Source organism: Argiope bruennichi, chromosome 3 (assembly GCF_947563725.1).
Source record: "Argiope bruennichi chromosome 3, qqArgBrue1.1, whole genome shotgun sequence".
Lineage (NCBI taxonomy): Eukaryota > Metazoa > Arthropoda > Arachnida > Araneae > Araneidae > Argiope > Argiope bruennichi.
Window position 1 is genome coordinate 128925696 of NC_079153.1, and position 12406 is coordinate 128938101.

At 29.4% G+C, this 12406-nt stretch overlaps 1 protein-coding gene across 1 annotated transcript in view; it reads left to right on the forward strand.

The window, feature by feature from the left end:
• The window catches only part of LOC129962731 (leucine-rich repeats and immunoglobulin-like domains protein 1), a 328024-nt gene that overhangs the window by 32219 nt on the left and 283399 nt on the right, over positions 1–12406 (forward strand). The gene's annotated exons all lie outside the window — the stretch shown is intronic.

Here is a 12406-nt window from a genome sequence, read left to right on the forward strand (position 1 = left end):
GTATCAGTTCGCATACAGCCCGTGAACTGATAAATTTGGTCTAAAATTTTTTAATGCTAAAACTGCATAGCAAATATACCTGTCTATCACTTTCAGTTTTCCAGCTCCTTTGTACACAAAGAAACAAGCATTTTTTTTAAATATATTCTGCACAAACTCTGATGAAAATTTACAAATTTAATGCGAAGACGTTTAGCAAATTTCATCTGTAGAGTGCAACATGTTTTTGAAATATCATGTCGGACAGAGCAACAGACTAACCAACGGGTATAATTCCAAATACGTGCTCCACGGACTCAGGAAGGTCTGGAAATTTATAATTTATAAAAATCTCGAATTTGAATTTTTTTTTTTACATTTATTTTTATAAATACTTACCTACTTGTCGCTTTTTCTCTTTTTATACTTTGTATTACAAAAAAAATTGTTTGAAAGACTTATAAAAAGTATTTTTCTTATTTATTCAGCAATAAAATGAAAGAATTTTCAGTTAAAATAATATGATTAAAAAGCAAAAAACGGGGATTTAGATGGGTTTAAAAAAAGAATTGAAAATAATTGAGCATTTGAATGATTCCCAATGTCCAATCACATTAAACTTCCCATTTTTTTTTAAACATTTCATCAAGAAACGCCCTAAGATATAGTTTTTTCAATCCATCAAAAAATAAAGCTCCTGAAATGTAATGAATCCATAAAGAAATTTATGACAGAAAATAAGTGGAATAAAACAACTATTAATTGCAAAAAAAATTGCTTGCTTTAATAGCAAATCAAAAATATTTCCTTTCGGAATAAAAGAAACTAATACGATTATCCTAACTATAAAATGGTATAGTTAGCAATGATACCTTAATCTTCAATACGTTGTCTTTGTCGTTTTTTATTGTTATGAACAAAGTTTTAGTTCAGAAGAAACTTCCTTTTTTCCCCCTTTCTTTTTTCTTCCATCTTCCCTTCACTTCTTTTTTATTCAGCCGAAAGCAATTTATTTTAATCTCTTAAATTAGAATTGATATTATATTGTTATTATTCATTCTTTTCTAATAATAAAAACGTCTCTATATATTTTATTTCTTAAACTAATATTAATTTTTTTGAAAGATATGAATCTTTAGGAGTTTTTCTCCTTTTCTAATTTGATTTTGTTTGAATATTCATTTTTGTTAAACTATTATCATTTTGATACCTTAAGTATTGATTCAATATTTTAGATTATGCAAATATATAAACACTCATGCTATTTTATGTAAAAGAATCTTCGAATGATTGTATTATTTCGCTTATTAGATATTAAAGTATTTCAATTATATATTAAATTTGAAAGCTGTGACATTACTTTTAAAAAAAAAGTACGACTTTCAGTTCAGTTGCGGCAATTTGAAAGAACTTAATAACTGTCATTTACAGTTAGTAAAATCATTTAATGTGATATTCAACTTTTCATTTATTTTACTTATTTCGATAATTAAGTTTTTTGTTCCGCATTGAGACTTTTTCCGATTCTTCACTTTCAAAATTAGAGTGTAAATGGATATGCTGTTACCTTAAAAAAAAATTCAATTATTTAAGCAAGAAAAACTGGGAATGCTACCAACTGGCAGGCGAAATATTAGAAATTACTTGTTTTTGATAGAATTGGAAATGCAGAGAGACGAACAATACACTTTTCTTGTAAAGACTATTTACAATTAAAGTGTTAGTAAGCAGAAAATACCTAGTTTGTAACGGTGCTAGATATTGCAATCCCTTTTCAACTACTCGAGGAATCAAAGTTTAAAATAACTTTGAGAAAAAGATAATATTAAAAGAAGAAAAAGGTAGCGCAAAAGGGAATATAGCAGTCCTTCAACATAAATCCATTATTCAAACAGGACATCTTGTTTCATTATAGGCATTATGTATTTGCAAACTATTTTTAAGCTCCCTCAATGAAATGCAAATATTTTTTCCATAAAGAATTGCATTTTTATTTCATCATTTTTGAATGAAGAATAAGACTATTTTCGGACTTCTTCCCCATTACTTTATTTATGAAAGTTTAATTATTGCTAAGTCTTGAATTTCTAATAATTATTGAATGACCACTTAAAGTTCATTTTTAATTTTTAGATTTATTTTTTTTATTTTCATTTATAAATAATTCAAAAATTGGATAGAAATTCTTTTTTTTTATTCTTGATAATATCAAATTAAATTTTGATTGGGATAATTGCAACCTACCAATTTATATTTAATTCTTACATTCGAATCTGAAAAATGATGAATAGATTAATGTATGTTCTTTATTCATCCGACGTCCATTTTAAAATGCAAATAAATATTTTATCCGAAATAAGCAAAAACACATTACTCTTCTTTTTGTATAGTATAGTTTATGTAACAATTTGGTAAAACAATGCGATTCTTTATGAATTTGTTTAAAAATGAAATAACTTTTCACACACTGTAATTTTAGTTTTATTTTAGTAATATTTAGTAATATCACGAACAATATCAACTTTTCACAACTTCTCAAAATTTACATCCTTGTTTTTCTTTCTGCTACATTCTATCTTTATGGATCAGTGGGCACCAAAAAAAAAGAACATAGTTCCCCTTTCAAGCACTGGGATGTCAAAACGATTTACATTTTCTTGTTTTTAGATATTTCTGAACTTCAAATTCTCTGTTTCAAGGAGTAGTGGATAAAAGAAAAAGAACCGTAAAGAATATTTGTCAAACGTTCTTTCGAATGTATTGAAAGCGAAAACATCTGGCGGTACATAAAGGAAGCTTAAAACAAAGGACCCATGGATTTATTTTCTCCGAAATTGCGAAGCGGATTTAGGTTTACGAAAGGTAAAATAAACAAGGCTTTCTGTTGCGTGCATAGCTTTTGCTTCGGCTATAACTGTTGCTTGCGGAATGATGACATCGGTTTCGTTTTATCTTTTTGGAAACTACTCAGAATCTTAGTGCTATAAAAAACGGTTGAAAGTTTCCTTTTTCGGAATTGCACAACAGAAACGTAAAAGTATGTATGCGCGAGAGTTTTAGGATCCACGTCGATTTGGGAGAATACTTAAGTTTATTCTTTCTTTCAGTACATATCAATATTTTCAAAAAAATTTTAAATCCCTTTTTTAAAAATTTAAAATAAGATTTTTGAGAGCATTCTACATTACATGTTATACTTTGAGCTCAATTTTTGTCAAAACGCCGAAGCATAGTAATGCTCAAAGAATAAATACATACTTTTAAGATATTATTTTTTAAGAATAAGATTCTATTTTTAAATAATAATGTGCTGCATCTATTTTCATGGATTGCTCAGTTTTCATAAAAAGAAAAAGAACGGGATGATATAAATTATTTTGGGCTATATTCAAATATGAAATATGCATTTTCTATTGATCATTTTAAAAGTGAATTGTATTTCGGAGATTTCCTGTTATGGCGAATTTTCGAAAATATTAGATTAGTGCGCGTACTTAGATAAATTAATTTGTGTACTCATTATTAACAGCTTCAACTCGAATAAGATTGAGATCGGCATATTTTTCTAGGTTCTGTATCTTTCCAAAATTAATTATTGCGTTGTTGATAATTTATTGTGCAATAGATATGGATTAATACTTCACATAAAGAATTATACGTACTTGGACATAGATTATATTAACGCCCAAAATGTGGGAGACTCGTGAAAAGGTCAAAATGTGGGAGATGATTCGTGAAAAGGTCAAAATGTGGGAGATGATTCGTGAAAAGGTCAAAATGTGGGAGATGATTCGTGAAAAGGTCAAAATGTGGGAGATGATTCGTGAAAAGGTCAAAATGTGGGAGATGATTCGTGAAAAGGTCAAAATGTGGGAGATGATTCGTGAAAAGGTCAAAATGTGGGAGATGATTCGTGAAAAGGTCAAAATGTGGGAGATGATTCGTGAAAAGGTCAAAATGTGGGAGATGATTCGTGAAAAGGTCAAAATGTGGGAGATGATTCGTGAAAAGGTCAAAATGTGGGAGATGATTCGTGAAAAGGTCAAAATGTGGGAGATGATTCGTGAAAAGGTCAAAATGTGGGAGATGATTCGTGAAAAGATCAAAATGTGGGAGATGATTCGTGAAAAGATCAAAATGTGGGAGATGATTCGTGAAAAGGTCAAAATGTGGGAGATGATTCGTGAAAAGGTCAAAATGTGGGAGATGATTCGTGAAAAGATCAAAATGTGGGACAGGATTCGTGAAAAGATCAAAATGTGGGAAAGGATTCGTGAAAAGATCAAAATGTGGGAAAGGATTCGTGAAAAGATCAAAATGTATAAATAGTGATCACTCCTTAATGTATAGTTACTTCCAATTCATACTGAAAAAACGTAATATTAAATATTTTGTTAACCAGATTTTTATATATGTTATAGAACAATAATCGTAATTTTGCGTGCAGTGTGTACGGCTATGTTCTGTGAAAATATTTTTCTCTGTCTTAGGGACAAAAAACGCCCTTGTAATATACAAGAATTAAGAATTTTTTATATATTCTTTATCAATATGAGTGCATCACAAAATCGCAACTTTGTTCTAACTCAATTATTTATTGTAATTTAGTAACTCAAATATTATTCGTTCTTGATTAAAAAGAATTAAAATGTATCGCATCATTTATTCTCGGCTCTCATTTCATTTTATGATAAGTTACTTGTTGACTGTCGCATACTCCAAAGGAATGATTCTTGCAAAAATAATCCTCTAATTGCTGCTTCTGACAAGAATTAGATAATAGTGCCATCTAATTACCGTCCTGCCGCGAACTGCCAAAGGTCTCCAAGAACTTCTCACGAGAAGTAATTCACTTTGCACTAAATGAGACATCCAATTCCAGATAGTTAAGCCAGCTGTCTGGAGAAATTAATCTTACAACTTTGTAGCGCTATAATTACATGTACCTACTGTCTGACGCTAATGATCGTTAACGAAATGTCGCGGTTAAATAGTTGCATCTAGTTCTATAATTCACTTAGAGTCAAGAATGATATATAATCCCTATATTAAATTCGAGGTGTTTTAACGTGGGACTGCAATAAATGCGTTTGCCTTTATCTTATCTTTTTCTAAAAAAGGCTCTGGAATCATTTTTCCATTTACTGCGAATCCTGTTCTGCATTTCATGACATTATTTTTCCCTCAAAAAAAAATTTATAAATGAAAATTAAAATTTAGGGAAAATATTTGTGTGAATTTACTCACTTAATAACAAAGGCTGCTACCATTTGATATGCAAATCCGTAGCGATTGTATTAATCATTAAATATCGACCTTGACACTGCTATGACAGCAGAAGAAAATATTTTGCATAGGCGTATCATTGAAAGCGAGTTGATTTAAGTGAATGTACTTCAATCCAGAACGGTCAAGAGTTAACGAAGACGAATTCCATGAAGACGGGAAGGGAGACATCGAAGAAACAAAAATAAATAATGATAAAAAACAGATGTAACAGTTGCATTACTTTATCTTTTTTGAATAATATATGGCGATGATTAGGTACACATCCCACAGTGTATTGCGATTATTTTGTGTGTGTGTGTGTGTGTGTTATAATTAAAGAAAAGTTCCTGAAAACGTACGTCCTCTTGCGTCCACTGCACGGATCATAATGTATCTTCAACCCACCACACAGTTAATTATTATACAAATTTATAAGAGTAAGATTTAAAAATGTTTCCATAAAATATTTTATTATTACTTTTAATATTTTTTCTATCCACAATTAGATTAAAACTATTTTATTTGGTGTATAAAAATTTTCGAAAGTAAGCTTTTCCAAAGTAATTTTTTAAACTGGTTTTAATTTCTTCTTATGTATTAATAAATAGTTCATACATAAAAACTGTACAGAGTGATTAATATGTCGTGCGCTTGCAATATATTTTTGAAATGTGTTTTGATTCAATAAATATTCAATCATTTAATGTGCATTGCTCATTTCACTGCATCTATTATGTAAATTTTTTCTTACTCCTTCTTGTGACTTCATCTGCTTATCTCTAGAGTTGCAATAAGTTTCAGAATTATATTATTACTGATGCGATTTTAAGATATACAAAGTAGGAAGAAAAGTATTATATTCTAATTATACAACCAGAAAGACGAACGTAAACGGTCTTTCTGAACTTTCTTATAAACACCCACTTAAAGATGTTATTCTTTTTTGCACTTTGGGTAAAGCCATAAACGCCAGTAGTGTTCGAATTGTTTTTTCAGACACCAGTGCATAAGGGGTTTGTGATTCTTAGAATAGAAAATAAAACTTAGCAGAAATTCTGGACGCTTTTTTATCGAACGATTAAAAGTAAAATTTTACATGAAACTACAATTTTAATAACAAGATTATTATAGAAATTTATGTATCTAACTCACTGCATTTTTGAGTTATCGCATTTAAAAGAATGGGAATGCACAGACTGTGCCCTCATGCACAGATTCAACCCTTTGCCGGATTTTATTCAAACTCAATATGAATCTGCACCTTATATGATAAAACTATACATCAAATTTAATCTATTTATCTAGTTACTTTTCGTAGCCATGGTAATCCTTTGTATATAAAAAATTCTTTATCATGGAGACCATTGTAAATTAAATAGAAATCTTCAAATCTGATTTAAAGACTGCAAAAGATTACATCTGCCTAGCTCAAAGTTTTTTTTAAATAATTATGCCAACAGACATGATTCAAAATATACGTTTTTGGTATGCGGTGGAAATGTGGTGATTCATCAAAACCTTGAAGAAAAATTTGTTTGACAATAACAGTACTAATTCTTTGTAAACTTCGTACACAAAAATTAAAAATATTCCTTAACATACTAATTAAGCAAATTTAATATTTTAAGTAAAGCATGTTGAATAATTTTTAAGTTAAATGTATTTCAAAATTAAAGTCGGGTATTTCTATTTCAGATTGTTTTTAGCAAAATGAGTGTTATGCGAAATATCATTTTAATAGAAGCATTATCCGACAGCCAAATCTGTTGTTTTTTTCACATTCCCTCAGTTTTTAACTTTTTTTAGTACAAGAAAGTGGAAGAAGTCTTTAATTTGTAAAGCGAAATAAAGAGAAACAAAAGCAGGCACGAACCCAATATTAAATTTACATCTTTTTCATTATTTAAGGAAGCTAGGATTTAAGGTAATTAAAGTTGTCACTGCAACCACTGCAAGAAGCCTGCGGCGTCTGCCTTTTCGAAACTTCTTAAGAACTCTCGTGTTTTAATTATTCAAAACAGCGTTTCAATACGAGCAAGAATAATTCTTAAGAGACTTGAGGGAAAATAAAAGCACACAAAAAAACATCATTCGACCAGTTTTACGTGTCCAACATTGTTACGACATCAACAATAAAACTAGATTCTTGTTTCTAAATTCTTCATTCGCAGCAAATAAAAGAAATTCATTGAATTTTTTTTTTCTCCTTTTAATTCCGTTTTAATACCTTGAAGGACAAAGAAATATTTCAGAGTTCGTATTTTAATAAAACTTCAACCGTGTCGAGCATTAAGTTGAAATGATTGTTACCGAATGAATCTCCTTTTTTTTCCTTTCTTCTTTTTATACAACTCTTTCTACTCCAAAACACGGCATTTCTGGAGCTATCATTACTACTTTTTGAATCTTCATCTAGAATTTTCTCGAGAGGAAATGGCTTTTTCAAACTCTAGCGAGAAATGCGTTCCGTTATTATTGAAGAGCTGTTGTTCGTCGTAAAAAGTAGAAAAGTGGAGAGAAAAAGATTTCATCATTTTCTTTTTTTTTTTTCTTTCTTTTTTTTTTCTGGATGATATCCAAAGTTTTCACTATACTGTATTACAGATGTCCGACACAAGTCTTTACATTCCATCGGTATTTTTTGTTATTTAACAATAATTTATTAAATAAAATGCCAAGATAAATGTTTGTTGCTTAAATCGGTGTTTGGTTTGAAAATGCAGAGGAAGGATTTGAAAAGAGACTCCTTTATTTAACAGCTTCATGTCTAAAAGGGTTGTTTAAGACATCAAGAGTACATCTAGCACACATAAACGGATAATTTTTGTAAAAAAAAAATCTTGTAATTACTAAATTATCTTGTATATTGTTTTTTACTTTTTCAGATACTATGTATTATAAAAAAATGCTAAAACTTAGATAAAAGCGATTTTGCATGAGACACTTTCCCTCTGAATGTGTCTCCGCACTAAGTTTTGGTTTCAAACGGTTGAAAAAAGGTGTCCAAAATGTATACTTGGCTTTAATTCATAAATTTCATTTAATTCACTTGGCGAAGCACATAACTCATGGGTGAGATTCTAAAAATAAAGATCTAAACATACACACATTCAGTTTCCGCAATTTTTATACTCGAATGAGGAGGGTTAACGTCTTTATTAGAGAATATTTTCGAAAGTTTCTGAAAGATCATTCCCCTTGATTTATTCAACATCAGAAAATCAAATTATTAGACTGGACATCTATTTAATATAAGACATCAAACCAGAGGAATTGATCTCCCTGAAATTTCTCCGTTACTCTCTAATTAAAGTATAAATTTTCCCTAGCCGTCCCGCATAAGATTTTGGATGTTGGGAAAAATCGTGAACCACCACATATGTTCATAATTTTAGGTTCAGAGTCTCTGACATAAGCTTCATTGGATAGTAAAGAAAACTGGTACTATAACCGTATGCCGTTGTCGAATATGTACGAAAATGCCTATAAGCGAGCCATCTTTGAAGGTTTTTTGTGAGCGATTTATGATGGATATTTCACAATTATTAGAAAATCAAATAGGCATTTTAGATATCATTTTTTCTATTGAATAAAACCAAAATTTGAAATTTCACAACATTACATCAGAAATTTTATTTCTTTAAGTCGTTGCGTTTTTAAATTGTCACATTTACATACATGTAAAAATACAGATTTGCAATCCCTTGATACGTTTAGTTCAAAATTAGATATGGATTTACATTTTAGATGTTATATATATTGTTCAAAATAATTATAAATATACAATTATATGTTTATATTTCATATTCTCTTCGTTTTGTATATATCTTGTTAACTAATATTCAAATAATCGAGAGGAAATATTTCCTCCAAATGGATTTCGTTCAAAAGTTGATAGAAATCTACAATTTTGGTAGTATGTCCATATACTAAATTTCATTCGCCTAGCTCAAAACATTTTTAGTTCTCGTGTTCATAAGCAGATATAATTCAAAAACTGCATGCATCGGATTCGAAGAGTCAGAATTCGAAGACTCGTGATTCATCAAAATCTCGAGTTCGATTTTTTTTTAATATTACAACTTCCTCTTAGTATATTATTTACACGAAAAAAGTAAGATTTAATTCCAGACAGCAATATATATCGCAGGTACAATTCATTTGTAAGAAAGAACATTCGCGCTGTTTCATTTGAACAATGTTCAAAATAGAGACATCACCAATAGAAAAGACACTAATGCATATATTTTGTAGTAATATTTTTATCAACCACGTTCCTTTCCGGCAGCTATTACAAAGATTGGTTAAACACTTAATATCGAATCACCTTTACATCCCAAGTATTTTCCAAATTAATTAACTTGTTCTTTTGCGTTTATAAGGCAATCCTTTCAGAAATTTGGAACCTTAACTATAGAATAACAATACTGTAATCTCGGGTGCCATCTTCCATAAATTTGTATCGGAACGTAAAGATATATTTTATCTCTAAGCAACAGTAAATATATTTAAATATCACTTTAGTCACATGTCTCAATTAACAATAAGGGTTTTTTTCATTCCATTATATGTTTTGTTTCGTTAAAAGACCATTGCAACTCATTTTCTGGATCTTAATTTTAAAAAAGTTGTTTCATTCAATTAGCAGATTCTTTGTTTCTTTTTCTTTATAAATCGAAGAAATTGTTTCTTTTAAATTCCAGTTGAAAGATAAATTGTAAGAAAAATGAACAACGTGAGGATACAATTAGATTTAAAATTTCTTCATTATTACTAAGATTTCATTACTAAGATTTGAATAAATTAGAATAATTAAAGAATCTGTTGGAAGAGATTAGAGACGTCTGCCTTTCAGAAGCATTTCAGACAATTTTGTTTTTTATTTTTTTGAATAGTCTTCAGATATAAATATAGATTGCTAAAGAGACATAAAAAAAACCGAGAAAGAAATTCAGCTGAATTTACTATACATTTGCAGCATGCTAAGAAACTAATCAAAATTATTATATAACTTTATTAATAATATTAAATATATATTATTATAAAAATAACTAACGTTAGATATTCATTTGCTTCACATTAAAAAAATGTTCAATTCCATTTTTTTCCAGTTTTAATAAATTGAAAAATAAATAGTTTTATATCAAATTTTAATTCAGTAGTCGCAATAGAGTAAAACATTGTACAACAATGAGCATAAAATTACATTTAAAGCTTTTTAATTAATCGGAGATTCTCAGATTTGAATTCCCTCAATGAATTAATTTGACGAAACCCGCAGTATCTATCTAAAGAAAAGCCCTGATTTAATTATTCAAATTAGTTACTTAATACAAGTTAGGATTTTGCTAAAAGATCCTACAAAGAAAAACAATGTATACCCAAAACACCTAAATCTCTTTAACACCGTTACGAAAGTCTAACGGTTTTTGCCTTTTGAATGTTCAGCAACAACAAAATATTATTCGTTTTTTCAGTTTTAATTTGTTTAATACCTCGAAGAAAAAAATTGGACTAAGCCAGATGTTTAATAAACTTATGCAACGCCGAACATTTGGTTAAAATGACCGTCACTGATTTTTTTTAACTCTGGTTCCACTCGCAAAATAGCATTTATGGAACTGTCGTTACCACTGTTCATCGTCTAGAATTTTCTCTTTAGTTTAAGAGAAAATCGCTTTTCGAGGCTCCAGGGAGAGGTGCGTTCCGTTATTATTGAGGAGCAGTTTATAGCACAAAGTAGAAAAAAAGCAGCGAAAAAAAATTTTTTTTTTTTTTCGTTGTATTTTCTGGATTTTTGGCTGGCTTCCAAGGATTCCATTATACATCACTTCCGTCCAATAAAAAAAAGCGGGAAAAAAGGAAAAACGAATATTTTAACTTTTACTTCCTCTAGCATTGTTTTCTATTTTATGTTAATTCAATTGCTAAGGTGCCGAGATAGAGGTTGATTGCTTATATCGATATCAGCTTAGAGATTAGAGGACAAAAATATTAATGGAAATTATTTTAAGAATAAATTAGATTTAAATTTATTTACCGAAAAGCTGTATTTAAATGAAAATACTAGAAATGTATGTGATAAAATTTCATTTATTTACGCTTTTATTTTTTTAAATCTAATATTTTTAACATTGTTTTCCCATACCGTTCAATGCTCAAAAAATCTCTTAAAGTTCTGATCTCGGATTTAAGACTCCTTGCTTTATAAATTAGCGGAACTGCCTTTTTGAGTTTATTACAGCATAGGTTAAGATACTAGCTGTTTTTATTTCTTTCCCTGCGATTTTCTTTAGTTAATGAACGGGACTTCGGTGGCCTGGTGGTAAGGTCTCGACTTCAGAATCGGAGGATTTCAGGTTCGAAACCCGATTCCAGCGAAGAACCGTCTTGCAATCTAGTCTGGTACACGTTAAATCCGTCGGGACCAAACTTCTTCCCATTGGTGTGATGTGTATGTTTGGAGGGGGGGATAGCTCAGATGTCTCCCTCGTCATCTGACCGCGGTTCAAAATGACGAGGTCCATCCCAAAATAGCCCTAGTGTTGCTTTAAAACGGGACGTTAATAAAACTAAATTTAACTTAGTTTATGAACATACACCCTACATTTCTGCAAGATGGTCAAAAGCGCTAGCAAGTTTTTATTTATTTCTAGTAATGTATGAAAACAATAATAAATGGATTAATGGGCTATTTTTTTATTTTTGAAATGTCTAAACATGAAATGCAAAGGAAAGCAAAAGCTTTTGTTCTTCGAAATTAGTGTTTACTTAAAGAAATGTTTGAAAAAGTATTCTACGAAAATTAGAAAAACTGTAAGCTTTCTCCCTCTTCGCATATTGTATCAATTGTTTTCAGCTTGAATCGTGACATCTGAAAAACTATCTTTTCACATAATATATAGTATTATTACTTAATAATCAGTTTTCTTTAAATTAAGCACTAATTTTAAGTAAAATATTTTCTTTTTTAAAAAAAATGTCACATTTAGATTAACACTGAATCTTCATTAAATTTATGTATATTTCAACATTCTGGAATCTTGTTTTGTTAGTTGTCAGTTTACTTACATTAACAGAAAAAAATAAAGTTTTAATGAAAATATCTTAGAATTTATTTTTACCAAATGTGAACATTTAACTGCTGATTATTTAATAA